Below are 14,686 nucleotides of genomic sequence, written 5' to 3'. Positions count from 1 at the left end.
CAGGACAGTTAGGCAAACAATGCCCTCCATTGGGACTCAATTGCTGATTTTTACAAAGAGAGGATGATGCCATGCAATTTGAAAAAAAAAAACCACAAATAAAACCCAACCACTTTTTCTGCCTTCCCGACAACACCCAAAGGTCTAGTCCCAATGGCAAGTCTTACGAACTTTAAAAAATATGACCTATAAATGCTTTCTGAGGTTCCTGGCCAAGAGCCATGAAATCCTTACTCTAATCTTAGGGCTAGTGGCAACCCACAGCTATCTTTTCTTTCATCAGCAATAAAAAAACCCCACAGGCAGGTATAGTGAAAACAAAGGATTCAAGAAGAAAGGCAAGAGCTCTCTCCTGCAATCTCAGTTCAAGCCCCCAGGTAGGAAAAAGTTACACAGCAGACACCAACACTTTCAGTGTGTTAGAGTTTTCCTTAAGCCGAGCACAATGAGAAAGTTTTTGCCATTGAAATGTGTATCTCTGATCTTCAGAAAGATCAACCCCTTCAACACTTACCAAGGCCACTGACGTCCACTTAAATGCTCCAAGAACATCTTGAGAGCAGGTTTCAAGCTCCAAAGGTACTGACCAAATACATAAGCAAGCATACAGCTTCAAATAAACTGTTTAAAAGAAAACAGCACTTCTGCATGCTTGAAGATTAGCAGGCAAGTTGTCCAGTGGAGATCTGTGTTTCACCCGCAGCAGCTGGCAAAATAGCCGACAAGCAAAACCATATAAACACATCTGCCTTTGGGGGCTCTCCTGCTGTTCACTGCATAGCTGGCAGAGAAATTAAACTATGAGCAACTCAAGAGAATTATTTTTCATATACTTTAGCATGCCTATAGCTTTTAAGTCGATTCACATGTGGCATTGAACACAACCAGCACAGCTGATAGCAAGGAAGATCATCTTTAACCATTTCAGTGTCAGACTTGATCGTAAAAGACAGATTGATTCAAAAGCTTCATTACAGGGAGATAAAAATAATACAAAATGAAACAGTGCCAGGTAAGTTGCAAAACCGTCAATGACTAGCCCATGGAGCCAAACAACGGAACAGGAATGAACAAGTCACTGGCAACATCTCTGGCTCCTTTAACTGTCTGCAGGTGCTGCCATCCACTGCTACAGGAATTTGACACAAGCACATCTTTTCCACTTGGCCTGGTCCAAAACAGCCCCTTCACAACCCTGGCATTTTTCCACTAAAACAGTTCTGCCTGTTTCTTGCTCCCAGCCCTGTCCTCTCTTCTGCAATAAATCTCAGACCATCCAAATAGCTCGTTAATGGCAAAACCTTTGGTCTAAGCAGAAAGCGTTACTGGGTGTTGGTTAGGTACTTACCTCTACAGTGCAAGATTTACTATAAAAACATCATCATGCAGTTGTGCATTCCTGTGCCTGTTCAGCTAAAGGTCAACTCCAACTGCCGCAACATTCCCAGGGCTGACTCCTTTGCCTGGAAATGTGCTGTCACACAAAAGGCGGTCACAAAAGGCATACAATATAAAGCGACAGTCATGGGAGTAAGATATACCTACGGTCATGACGCCCCTCCCCAGAATGGACCAAAATTCACTTCTTTGCACACTCCCTGGCTTCAGCTCACATTTACCTCAGCCAAGGAAAGTCACACACTAGTCTTTCAGAGGAACAGCACCCACAGAGCTATTCAAAAGAGGACATAGCCCCCTGCAGAGGGTTTCCAGCAAACCATGAATCGGGACACACGACAGCTATTACATCCAACTCGCTCCCAGGCAACACTTGGCCAAATCCCACCCACCGCAGAAGCAGCTGTCCGAGAGCTTGGTGCAGTTGTAGCTTCCTTCAGACCCAGGCCCCTGGCCTGCAGTGAGGACAGGAGCCACCATCACACACCGAGGTGGAACGAAGCAGGCCGCAGATCTTGTTTCAGGACATATCCCACTGCAGGGAGGTTTTTTTCATTCATCTGAGAACAAAGCTTTGATGGTATATGGGCAACTTCACACCTGCCTGAGCAGCTCATGATGTTGATGGATGTGCACAGCCACTTTTCCTTCCACTCTCCCTAAAAGGATATCCAACTTTCAAGATGTTGCCTATGCTAGAAAATAAGTTTCTGCACCCTTTTATTGGGCTGGAATTTGTGGCTCACAAAAACAAACAAACAAAAAATCCAAACCAAACCAAAACAAAAAAATCCACAACAAAAAAAACCAGTTTAGAAATGAAAAGCAGCTTCTTTACTACCACAAGAGATCTCAGAGGAGTTGTTGGGACACTGCGGATTAAACAGCATTAGTTTGGAATTGAGGACCTTAGCCTGCAGTTCCCAAACCTTTCTCCATGGCTTTGGCACTATTAAACACCCTTTTCGTGTTTCAGTTCCTCTAAATTTCAGCCAAAAGGAAGTGGTAGAAGACAAACAGAGCAACTGAGCACCTCCACTGTATTACAGAAGACTCAGTAAATACCTTTTCAAAAGCCAGTTTAGTAGAACCCTTACTGCGAAGATACTGGGTTGTTGGATCTCACAGACCGAGTTGAAGCCTCCAATGGAAATTACAGAGGTGTGCAGATGCCTGCGGGATGTTGAAAATGTAGGAGAACAATTTCAGGGGAAAAAGTAAATTATACAGTCCATGAAGTACCTAAGCAAGTGATCTGAATGACAGGCTAGCTTTGCTGCAATGTTTTCTAGGGAACAAGCGAAACATGTCATAATTTCAAGGGAGTTTTCAACCTTGGAAACTCAGCATATAGCTGGCCATAGCTCACAAAAGAGAAATCCAGTACCCACAAAAAAGATACTGCTATAAGACAAAAATTAAAGTGCGCTTTTTGGTTTTTTTAGAAAAGCAGAAGGCAGTTCACAGAGGTTCAGTTTATTTCAGTATTTCACATAAACAGTGTTTTGCTTTCAAAACAGACTGAGTTTGCTAAACAAATAGCAGTTGCAGTTTCAGTTGTTTCATTGCCCAGAAATCTTTCTGCTTCAGTACAAATCAGGTTGCTTACGGAGAAGCTGTGCACCACCAGTAAATGGAACATGGATTGCTGCTGATGCATCAGTATAAGATAAAGCATACTAGGAAAAAAAAATTGTTTCACATCATATATTAATTATTCCCAAGGGCTTCACTGTATTCTCACCAATGAGGGCAGTTTGTTGAGTTTTGCATATTGAGCTTTCTGGGTTTTAGCAGTTTGATAGCACTGTGTGAGTCACATTAATGATACACACTACTAGCATCTCTTTACTTCAGTTCTGCGAAGAGTGTTTTTATAAAACATAGTAAGGAATTGGCAGAGTGGCTCTGGATGTATGTTGTCTTAGAAATGCAGATACCTACCTTTCTCTAACCATATGTTTAAAAAAACCCAAAACAGACAGCAAGAAAAATCTTGTGCAAGTACCACAGCAATTTTATCAGGTTAAAGAAAACCATGCTGCCATCAACCTCAGCTTCTCTTGTGCACGTCATGCTTCATTCTGCAAATTTTTAGGTCATGGACTGTATAATCAAAAGATCACTAAAGCTCTCTAAGTATAAAACAAGAAGCAAAGTTGTCTGAATAAAGCCACTCACCTCCTTTTGTTGATACTTCTAATCAATTTTTATTTGGTATTGAATGAAAGCAAGCCTTTTAACAAGGCTCCTCAGTATTGAGGAGGTTCATATTACTTACACAGAAACAAAGGCCAAGAGCATCCTGGGCTGTATTAACAGGAGCAGAGCCAGTAGATCAAAGAAAATTATTATCTGCCTCTACTTGGTGCTTGTTAAACCACATCTGGCATACTAAGTCTAGTTTTGAGCCCCCAAAATACAAAAGACATCTATAAATAGGGGCAAATTCAGCAGAGGAACACCAAGATGGTCAGGGCTGCAACACTTGCCCTGTGAGCCAAGGCTGAGGGAACAGGTCTTGTTGAACCTGGAGAAGAAATAGCTTTGAGGGGACCTGACAGCAGCCCCTTGAGAAGGTGCACAGCAGTGCATGGTGGGAGGATGAAAGACAACAGGCATCAGTTGGAACAGGAAAGGTTCAGACTGGCTATAACAAAAACCTTTTTACCTTTAAGGACAGTGGAGGAGGTTGCCCAGAAAGGTTGTGCAGTCTCCAGTCCTGGGGTATTTCCAAGATTTGACTGGATAAAGTCCTGAGCAACCTGGTCTGACCCCATAGCTGACCCTGCTTTGAATAGGAGGTAGGATAGGCTCCCAGGAATAAAATAGTAGTCCAGTCATCTGGTTTAGTTGGACGCCAGTACCTGTGCCTCCCACAGCCATTCTCACCCCCCACTTTGACCACCCTGCTTTCTGTAACCCAATGCAACGGCACTTTTGACCTCCACTAGCTGTGAAGTTTTCTTGGGTTACACCAAGTAAAAGAAAAAAGGTTACACTTGCATCATGCCATTAATGAGGCCATGCAAAACAGTGTCCATATGGTAAAACTATTGGTTTTCTCTTCAACCTTCAAATAAATAGCTACTGTTTTTGTAACTTTTTTTTCATAACTGAACTCCATCTGTACAGGCTCATTGTTAGAGCTGGTGCTCTCCACGGTGATGGAGTGGACATGTCCTAAAGCAAGATGGAAGTACAGAAAAGCTAAAACTAGCCTTGGAATGAAGTCTCTGATTTTGAAACTGTATCAATAACCATAGCGGAAGCACTACTAATTAATGCAATTTATTTCATTAACTACATTATATTAACACAAACTGTTGTCTTTTCCGACTGAGACAGAGAAAAAATTAGCACTGTTCAAATTACCCTCATCCGAAAAGAGCATTAAGGCAGTTAAGATCTGCCGTTCAGGATTTAAGGTGCAAGAATTTAAAAGACTGAGGGTAGCACAGCTCAGCCTGTTTTCTTGAATTTTGTTTTCTCACTCAAAAGACAAAAGCAAGAGCTTCTTCTGCTGCAAATCTTTAGCACTGGGAAATACACAATACATACCAAGTTCTTCACAACTAGTCTTGTTAGATGTTATTTTTAGAAAAATTCAGAGTAAATTAAACTGAGTGGAGCTTATTGTAAAAAAATTATACACTCCTGTTCAGTGATACTTGTTAAACAGTGTGACTAGAGACTACTTGCTGAGACAGTGAAAAAATTTGCATGCAGAAACACTTCTGCAGGTTACACCTTTCAGGTAATTCAGTCAGAGCCGACCTGGTAAATGCATCAGGATTTTGAAGAACGTTACAGTACCTTGTACCTTGCTGCTGCGAGTTCAATCAGTAGTTCGAATATAGCATTTGGGTTTAGTGCAATACATATGCAACTGAGAAAAGGCTTTTATAATACAGGATTAATACCTTAGTAAAAATTTGGCAAAGAAATGCATGAAATATGCAGGGGTATCATCTCAAGTCAGTGGTAAGGGCTGAATGCCATCTAAAATTAGGTGCTAAACATTAAATAATATAATGTTTACATAGCCATTACACAGAGAGAATTAAATTAGTAAGAAATAATAGCAAGGTAGATAAAAAGTTGTCCTTCAAGGAATACAAATATTTTCTTCCTTTTTTCCTCCTGAAAATATATAGACAGAGTCACCACTGGAATAACTGTGATAACAAGGAAAACCCAATTACAACAGAATATGCAAGTTAGTAAGTTCTGAATCACATACTTTAGTGAAAATAACTTTAAAAGTAATGTTTCAGAAAAAAACAGTTAAAAACTCAATTAAAATGTTCTTCATGTTCTGGCAGCCTATACACAGCAGTGCAAAATAAAGCACCATTTTAGGTCATCCACTCTTTTCAGGCCTGAAGAAAATAAAAAGGAACAGAACTAAATAATCCTAAACAGTCCAATACAAAGTATGACCACATACTGTGAGTTACACTTCACAGAAGCCAGCACCATTGAAGTACAAAATTATTCTCCTTTGACTTGCAAACCTGCATCCCTGTTTGTGAGGCAGGATGAAAGACACTGGAAGAAAGGGACTCCAAAAGAAAGGAATCCCATGAAGCACATCCCCAGCTTCTTGCTGAGCTGCCATCCTCATTAAGATTGTGTGTTCCTGTGTGTAACTACAGAGTGCCTGACAAACAACATCCACTCCAGAGTCATGACCTTTTGTAGGCAAAACAGGAATCAGCTACTCACAAGGCCATAATTTAATCTGTAGCTTCATTAGACATTGCAGCAGTACGATGCTGATACTGACATTAATTGCTGTGAACAAATTTAAATTATTCAAATGAAAATAAATCTGTCCTAAAAGCTTGCCAGGTCCATTTTGGAAAATAATTTGTCTCTCATTTTAAGCAAGGTTCAGAATTGCTAAGAAGTAGAGAGTATGCAGTTGTAGATGGACTCTGGGTGTACCGGTTCCACAGGTGGCACTTCAAAACTGTTCCTGAAAGCTGGGACAAACATGCAGAGAAGCTCAGCATGTGAGGACCTCCGCAGCGAGGCGGCCAGGGCCTGCAGAGCCAGGTGTCAGCACTGCAGTGGTCCCTAAATAAGTTACACTTGGGAGTCATCACACAGGAACAAATATAGCTCCCCAAAACTGCCCCCCGCCCTCCCCCCCCCCCCCCCCCCCGCCCCCCGAAGGTAATTACAGCCCATAAATACAATGGAAGTTTTTATCCTTACTCCTCAAGCTGTTGCTGAACCTTTTTCAGGAGATTCAGTTCCACCCTTCTCCTATCACAGGGATTCTGTCTGAATATCAGATTAGCATTAAATCCGCCCCCAAAATCAAGGAGCTTCAGAGACCATCTCCACCCATTTTTTAGCTCTTTTTCTGAGTGCTTCGCTTCTCCCTAAATTCTAGGAGAGACTCACGCAAGGGAAAGAGAAGCGAGGAGCTAGACCTATCAGATTACTACACCAAATGCACAAACAGCAAGAACACAAAACAATTCCGTATCGGATCTTGTTCCAGTTCAGTCAATACCTCCAGCAAAAACGGATAAAACAAACTTCACAGAAAAGCGTACTGTCCTTTCAATGTCACTCTTCAGTAGAATATTTTCCAAGTGAGATAAACTTGCAGCCTGCAGTAGGGACTTAAAGGCTCAGAGCTGAACAAGCAGACCTCTCATTGAGAGAGGTGATCAACACGTTATGTGACCACAGAAGAGTCACAGTCTGCGTGCCAATCCCAGCCTCAGCCTAACTGGGAAGTGCAGGGCTTTCTTAGCTTTGCTTGTGAATAGTTTGTAGCCCTGCAACAGAGTTGTTGAACCGGTAGCAAATTCAGCCTCTAAAGGCTAAGCAAAAATGTTTCAATTGTCTGTTGTTCGCTTCTACCCGATAGGAACCACAAAAAGGGAGTCAGGTAGTTCAGGCACATGGAAAATGCTGCTGTCAAGAGAGAAGGCAGGCTGGGATGACAGAAACGAGCTGGTTATGAGCAAGGACAACAAGCAAGCAGCTGCTGAGATGCATTCTCCTGGGCTGATCACCCCAGTTTCTCTCTTCAAAGGCTCTGGAGATCAGTGCCTTCAAACTGAGTATTTCCAGTTGTATCTATAAATCTCAGCTGAGAGCCCCCTACTCCTCTCCCAGCACTGCCCTGCATGCATCGCCCGTGGCTGTACAGGAAAGGTGGCAGGGAGCAGTTTGTCCCTCGTTTGGTGAACAATTGACTGAACAACTCAGCTAAGCACAGGAGATGGTCCGACAGAGGGGTGTTAGCATTTCGACAGAGACTGATCGGTTATCAGATCAAGAGGAATAGTTATTTTAAACTAGCCCCTACTTCACCCTCTGAGAGATATGAATTGCCCTGGTTTTCCCTTCTTCCCTTCCAAACCCCAAGGAGGACAATTGTAACAGCTCCTACCCAGTCCTGGGTGTACCATGCAAACCAGAGCTGGCCTCCACATCAGAAGGATAGAGAAAGACATTTTGGATTTTACCTGGGAATAAACACAGAAGGACAGTTTGTGATTCTTTATAAGCTTTTGGGGGTGGATTTTCCCTTTATGTGATTAATCTTCTGGTGGCTGACATCAGTCAAGGTGTAGTCTATTCTGTACAGTCAGGATGTCCAACTCCCCAGTATGTTTCTCTAGAACAAGCCTCATTTGAACTGCTGGCATAAAGAGTAACACTAAGATCTGTGGGACCACAGTGTCTTCTTGATGACAAGCAATAGCCAGGAAAGCTCCTTGAGATGCAGCAGGGAGGACTTTGGAGTGCCAAGGATTTTAAAACCAGCATGCAACAGGGACTGGAGCATGCCAAGACCCTAGTATAATTCTTCACTGAAATGTGACTTGGCAAAATTAGCGCTGCAGTGCTGCATGCCCATTGCTTCTTGCCTACTGTCCAGCAAACAAGTGGTTGTGGATTAAAAAGGAAAAAACTCAAAATGGTTAGCTGATTTTTCTCATGAGTCTGAAAACTGAGTCTTGACACTTTTCATGTACCATGGCCAAGGGTAAAGATACTGTAAGCCAAGTGATTCCCAGCACTGACACCTGGTGCCCCCAGGTATCTGTGAAAATTCACCAAACACTGCTGGAGTTTGCAGACATTGCTATTGCTACCTGCTGCAGGAAATGTTTCCTGAGAACCACTTAGGACATTGCTTGGTTCTCAACATGCCAGCCTTTAGTCACAAAGTGTGAAAAACCCAAGTGGCTCGAATTCCACATTATTGCAAATAACAACATGAGAGCAGGTAGATTAAAAAAAGCAGTCAAATCTCTCTCTGTGTAAAATAAAGACAGCAAATGTGGTACCAATAGCTTCATTTTTAAATATTGTCAAGTCCTTTAAAGAACAAAAGCCAAGAAACCTGTGTGCCTTGCATTTTAGTCATCTAACTTGTCACTTGCTTTTCTAGAGCAAAATATATATAATGAACAGGAGAAAAGTCTCCCAGAGCAGAACATGGTCATTATGGAAGAGAAGGCACAGAATGTATCGGTTTTAACCAGAAAATTACCTAAGTAAAGACACTCAAATTGCAAATTTGTTTCAGTTAAGCTTCCAGAAATGGAAGTAAAACCATGAAAATGTCGCTTCAACATCAATTGTCTGAAAAAGTGACATTCATAAAGAGAAGCTTCTTCAAAGGCATTCAATTGAAGAAACTGTGAGAGAACTCTAACTTGTTAGAAACCCCTTTGGGTGTTACTGCAGCAAGAGACAAGATGATAGGGGAAATCATCTAATCCATTTACCAAAGTAATTTACGTTTGGATTCAACCAGCCATGCTATGCATCAGAAAAGAGGTCACTGGGAAGCAAGGAGGTAAAAAACAAAGGAGTCAAGGACTCTCTCTAAATCATCCCCAGGAGACCGGCAAGTAACATAGCAATATTCACCAGCGATATAAAACTTAACTATAGTAAGAGGGAACCATTCCCAACATACCTAGTGGTATTACCGCTTTTTAGATGGACACCAGTAAGTAAAACACTGTTCTTCCTTAAATAACACCTCACCTGCATTAATAAATAGTTAAGAGATCCATAGGCCACTTGTGATCAGGGAAGATGAACTCACACTGGAGCAAATGCTACTAGAGGTTAGTAAAGTTACTAGAGAGCCCTAGAAATGAGACTGCATGAAGAGATCAATTTTCTAGTCAGCAAATGGGGCTGTGACAGGGAGCGGCTATTCCCTACAAATTATTGGGAAAGAAGGGTAAATACCGGGGCGGGAAATCTATGTGATTTAAGCTAAAGCCAGCGTTAAGAGAAGCATAAAGATGTTGAGCTGGCCAAGGACAACACAGGCTAGACATCAGAAATTTTCATGTTAAAAATTTTGAAACAGAACATTAAGAATTCCTCAAGTCTTCCAAAAGTTGACAAATTTCTTGCTTCAAGAAAGAATTCAAAACTGCACTTTTACTCAAAGAACTGCTAGTTACCTTCCAAAAAAAGCTTTTGTGATCTAATTATCTATTTGTGCTCTAATTAATTATTATTATTTGTGATCTTATTATTATTACCTGCCTGAGGTAAAACATACTTCTAACTTAAAATATAATTCATTCTTGGACAGAGAGGGTTACAGAGCTACACTCAGGGAAAAATAACAATAAACCTCTCAAAGACAGCTACGAAAATCCCTCCTAACCTTTGGAAATCCAACTGAAAAGGGATTTGTTTGCACTTCACCAAGTACCTAGTAGTTACTACAGGGCTGAACAGCTTTAAGTCTTCACTTCAGCATCTTCTACTCTGTCTTTGTTAGCAGCATTCCTGGCTTGGCTGCTAATGCCTCTGATCCTTTAGTTTTGGGAAAGTTAAAGCTCAAGTGTTTCACATCAAAATGTTAAAGCAGACATCTCAGCTGACACGAAGCAAGGACTGCGCTGCCCACCACTTACCTGCGTTACGCTTGGTAACCAGAATTTGGTATCTCCTATAGTCACCTTCAACAGAGAGCGATCCTAATTAACCATGTCAAAACCACACAGAAAATGGCAAGAACTACACAAGTGGCACAGCATTGTCTCCTCCGGCTAAAGGTCAGTCAGAAAAAGAGCAGCCTTCCAGGATGCGCCACAGGATGAACCGACACAAGTCCCGCAGGACCAAGGGTAAAACAGACTCAAGGATTAATGACCCCAGCATACCAAAGTCTGCCTCCCCTCCAGGAACTGCAAACAGTAAAGGGATTTACTGACCAAAACCAATGCCTTGAGTGAAAACTGAGGAGCTGTGAGGCAGCAGCCAATACCAGGAACAGAAATTTAATCTCTGCTGGAGAACCACAGTTCATGCTGCTGGTATATTCTGCAGCCCCTAACGTTTCAGAGGACTTCTCTTGGCAGCCTTGCGTTAAGAGCACTCAATAATCCAGCAGCTGTACTTTTATGTATAGACTAAGCCCTTGATTGCAGCCTGGCCTCATTAGACTGCAGAGGTCACTAGCACAATTAATTGAATATGAACTAATTGCAGGTAGCAAACAGAAATGATGGCTAAATACCCACCAGTACAATCTAGTTAAAAATACTCATAAATTTCCCTCGAGGTTTTGTCGTTGTTGTTACTACTGCCAGATCTGAGAGCATGTTCTCTGTGTATCCCATGAAAGTTAATAAACTCAATTTAAATGAAGGGGGGAAACAAGACAGTGCTGCAATGTCATTTTCCGCAAACTTCTCATCTTCTAAATGTTTAATGTGAGTAATTATGTACTTAAGGTAGCAACCTGAATGTGTCTGAGCCCGATTTCTTCTTAGATCTTCCATCAATTTCACTTTTATGCATTTTTAGAAAAGATTTAGCAGATCCCTTTGCAGGTTGGGGTTTTTTTGGTCAGCATTTCCAGAGGAATTAAGACTAAAAGCAGCTGCTGCCTTTAGAGCATCATGTCTGTATTAGGTAGCTAAGTGCCTTCCCTCCCAGGCAGCCGTCACCCCACCCACGGTGCTGTGTGCCCTCCACCTTTACCTTCTCTGGTGGCAGCACGTCCTGTAGCTCTTTCTCAGAGAAATCTTGGTGCTGAGTCAATCCATAACATCCAGCCCCAGCGTTTCTTTCTACGCATCATCCTTTGTCTAAAAATGTTCATGACGAATGAAACTCATTTAGTCTTCCACTGGTTATGAATGCATCTTCCAGTTCATTGCAGTATCAGTCTCTGGACATGTTATACCCAGTCACCTCCTCCAGGAAACAACATTACCCCCAACAAAACATGGAAACCAACCAGCGCGCATGCTTCCTATCACATTTTTCCTAAATATTGAGTGCCCATGTCTACATTGCAATGACTCACCACTGACTTGACTTCAAACCAGACTACCAGCAGCTGAAACCCAGTTTGTCCCAGCGTCCGTACTGACGGGGAGGCTGTGCCTCCGGAGAAAGCTGTGGTGGCGATGCCCTGCTTGCTCCCCGCTTTTCTGCTAGCCCAGCTGCAGGATTTTTGCCTGCCAGGATTTACACTGATACCGCTAATCACAAAATGCCACAGGCAGAAGTTAGCTGCCCTCAGAAAATAGGTTTTGTACTTCCAGCTGAGAAAGCCTGTGACGGCAGCTCAGGCTACCCTGCTTGAATCAACCGGCAGCTCTGCAAAACAGAGAGGATCTCACCATCGGGATCACACAGGCAGGCAGCAAAGGAGATAAGAAATAGTCAAAATGAAAGCAAAATAAATTCAGTGGCACTGGAGGGCTCCAGCACTGGCTATGTGCTGCTGCCACTGTGGTCAGCCTTGCCCCAGTGCTCCCCTCCCATCCCCGCTGCTCCAGGGTGGGGCACTCTCCCTCCAGAAAATCCCACTCTGGGCTGGAACAACCTGCCTCTATTTTACACTAAAATTTCAGAGAGACAAAGGACTCCCACCCCACCCCCGTGTTTTCCTCCCCCAGATGTGGGCTCTTGCCCTGTCTCAGATTACACTTTGATGAAGTGAGGCCCTGGCAGAGCAGGCAGGGGAGGCACCGGTGCAAAGGCGCACAGGCCACGCTTTAGCACTGCTCCGCACGGTTTTTACATGGTACTCGTGCAAGTTTATTCATATTCTGCAAAGCTACAGAGTGCATCTTCTTATTTACTGTGGAAATTCCTTGACAAGATATGTGCACTGCTTGCTTTGGAACCTGGTGCTCACAGAACGATTTGTTGTCCAATTCAGTGCGTTCTTTAGGGAATTTGCGTAGGTTCTTAAAATTGCAGGTTGCATTTGAATAATCTTTTTTCAATCTGTCTTCATTGAAAAAAAACCCCAAAACCCTAAAGTGGATTTGTTTTCCTTTTCTTTACGCTTTAAGCGTGAAGTAGGTATCAGAATGAATTCACTGCTCAGAATATCTGAACAGCCATCTGTTATCAATCCTACCTATTCTGTCCCCCTGCTACCCAAAGGTCATGCTATACAACTTCTGCTTTTGTCCCTGGATCACAATTATTGTACATTGTATTACCCCCACAAGTCCCCTTTTGTGCTGTCCATCATTACATGCCCAAATCACAAGACTGAAAATGCTGACTGCACATTCCTTGCAAGCATATTACTGGATCCCATGGATAATCAGAGGATTTATAGACGTGCTGCCACCCATACATGTCCCAGTACTACAGGTCATCTATTTCTCCACTCCTCAGTATAATGAAAAGATACCCACCCCCCACCCCCCCAAAAAAGAGGCCATTAGCTCGATTTCAGGAAAGACACTAAGGCAGAAAATCATGCTCAATATCAGTAAGGAGCTAATCCACATTTTCATCTGTTTAGTCACATTATACATGGTTTCCTTATATCAGAGGAGTACAAGCTTTTCTCTGTAAATAAATGTTTTAGGAATACTCTCAAGCTGCATTTGGAAACCCTTCCCCAAGATTTTACAACTTGCAACATGAATGTTCTAATAGTTACATTTAATGTAACATACTTAATTTACCCGAATAGCACTTTGGTAAAACAAGGCATCAGGAGACAAGCTGAAAAGGAAAGTCTCTTATGGGAGACCTAGACAACTCTTGTGAAACAGATGAGTCTTTCCAGATGTTTAAGAGAACTTCCAAAATTCTCTCATTTCTTATTAGAGCCAAGCTGAAAGTGTAACAACCCATCTCCACAAGCTGTGCGTACATTATACTTACAGTGAAAATTGCCTACTTCTTTAACTTTTCCTCTGCACACATACAATGGACTGTTTTACAGTAAATCAGGTTGGTCTGTGAGACAAGTGTTTTTTGAGACCAGCATTGCAAGGTACTTTTATCTCTGTTCATTTCTGCGACAGGACATGTGGTGGCAATTTCTGCTTTTTTATATGCAGATCTGCTGGCTACCATCCAGCCCTGCTAAAAAGGGACCAAAATGAAGGTTGCTGTTCTCCAGCTGTTTCTGTCCCTTGCATGACAAAACAGGAATGTAACCGGATGACCCTGTGTCAGGAAGACCAAAAAGAATTAAGCAATACAGGGGAAAAAAAAAAAAAACAAACCAACTCGTACTCAAATAAATCCTTCTCTGTATCACTAAAAAGGTTGCAAACAAATAATACAGCAAATTAGTACTCTAAAAATATCTGCTGAAAAGCAGCACAGGGAGAGTTCAGGCTGGGGTTCTCTGCAGTGTTCCTCCCCTCCACTCTTCCCCTCTACCCAGCTGTCTGCTCACAATGAAATGTGGACAATGATTCAGTCAACAGCATCCTTTCACTTTTGCCCCTCCCTAGACTGAGGGAAAATAATCTAGGAATCAATTTCCCATCAAACATCTGGCTTTGGGAATCTGTTGTCTTGGCTGAAATCCAGCCCAGCTACTTTCTCTGAATATTCAGATCCCCTTCACAGGAACCTACTTGTTCCAAAAGATCACTACAACAGTCCAGTATCTGCTAAGGAAAATCCCAGAGCATACGAGAGAAGGGACTTTTAGATGCACGTGGACCATTATCGCTTGCCTCCCACAAAGAGATGAAATGGGCAGACCTCACCACACTGGGAGATCACTTGCCTATGGGAAGTTCACATGAACATGGCTCGACACTGCAGTCCAACTTATCAGCAAGAATAAAAGCTAGCTACGCAAGCCCCTTCCTCAGCCTGTGGGAGATACAGAAGGGAAGACTGTTAGTTCTAAACAGAAGGACATCACTGAACAATTTCAATAATTTCAATCAACAAAGTATTTCAACAGGCACCTGTCGCTTAACATGCTCTGTAAATGGCCCGAGTACAGTGAAGTACTACAGGAACTAGAGAAAAACTCTAGCAGTTTAACCTC

The sequence above is a fragment of the Pelecanus crispus genome, chromosome 10 (genome assembly GCF_030463565.1).
Source record: "Pelecanus crispus isolate bPelCri1 chromosome 10, bPelCri1.pri, whole genome shotgun sequence".
NCBI lineage: Eukaryota > Metazoa > Chordata > Aves > Pelecaniformes > Pelecanidae > Pelecanus > Pelecanus crispus.
Note: the sequence above shows the minus strand (reverse complement) of the source record.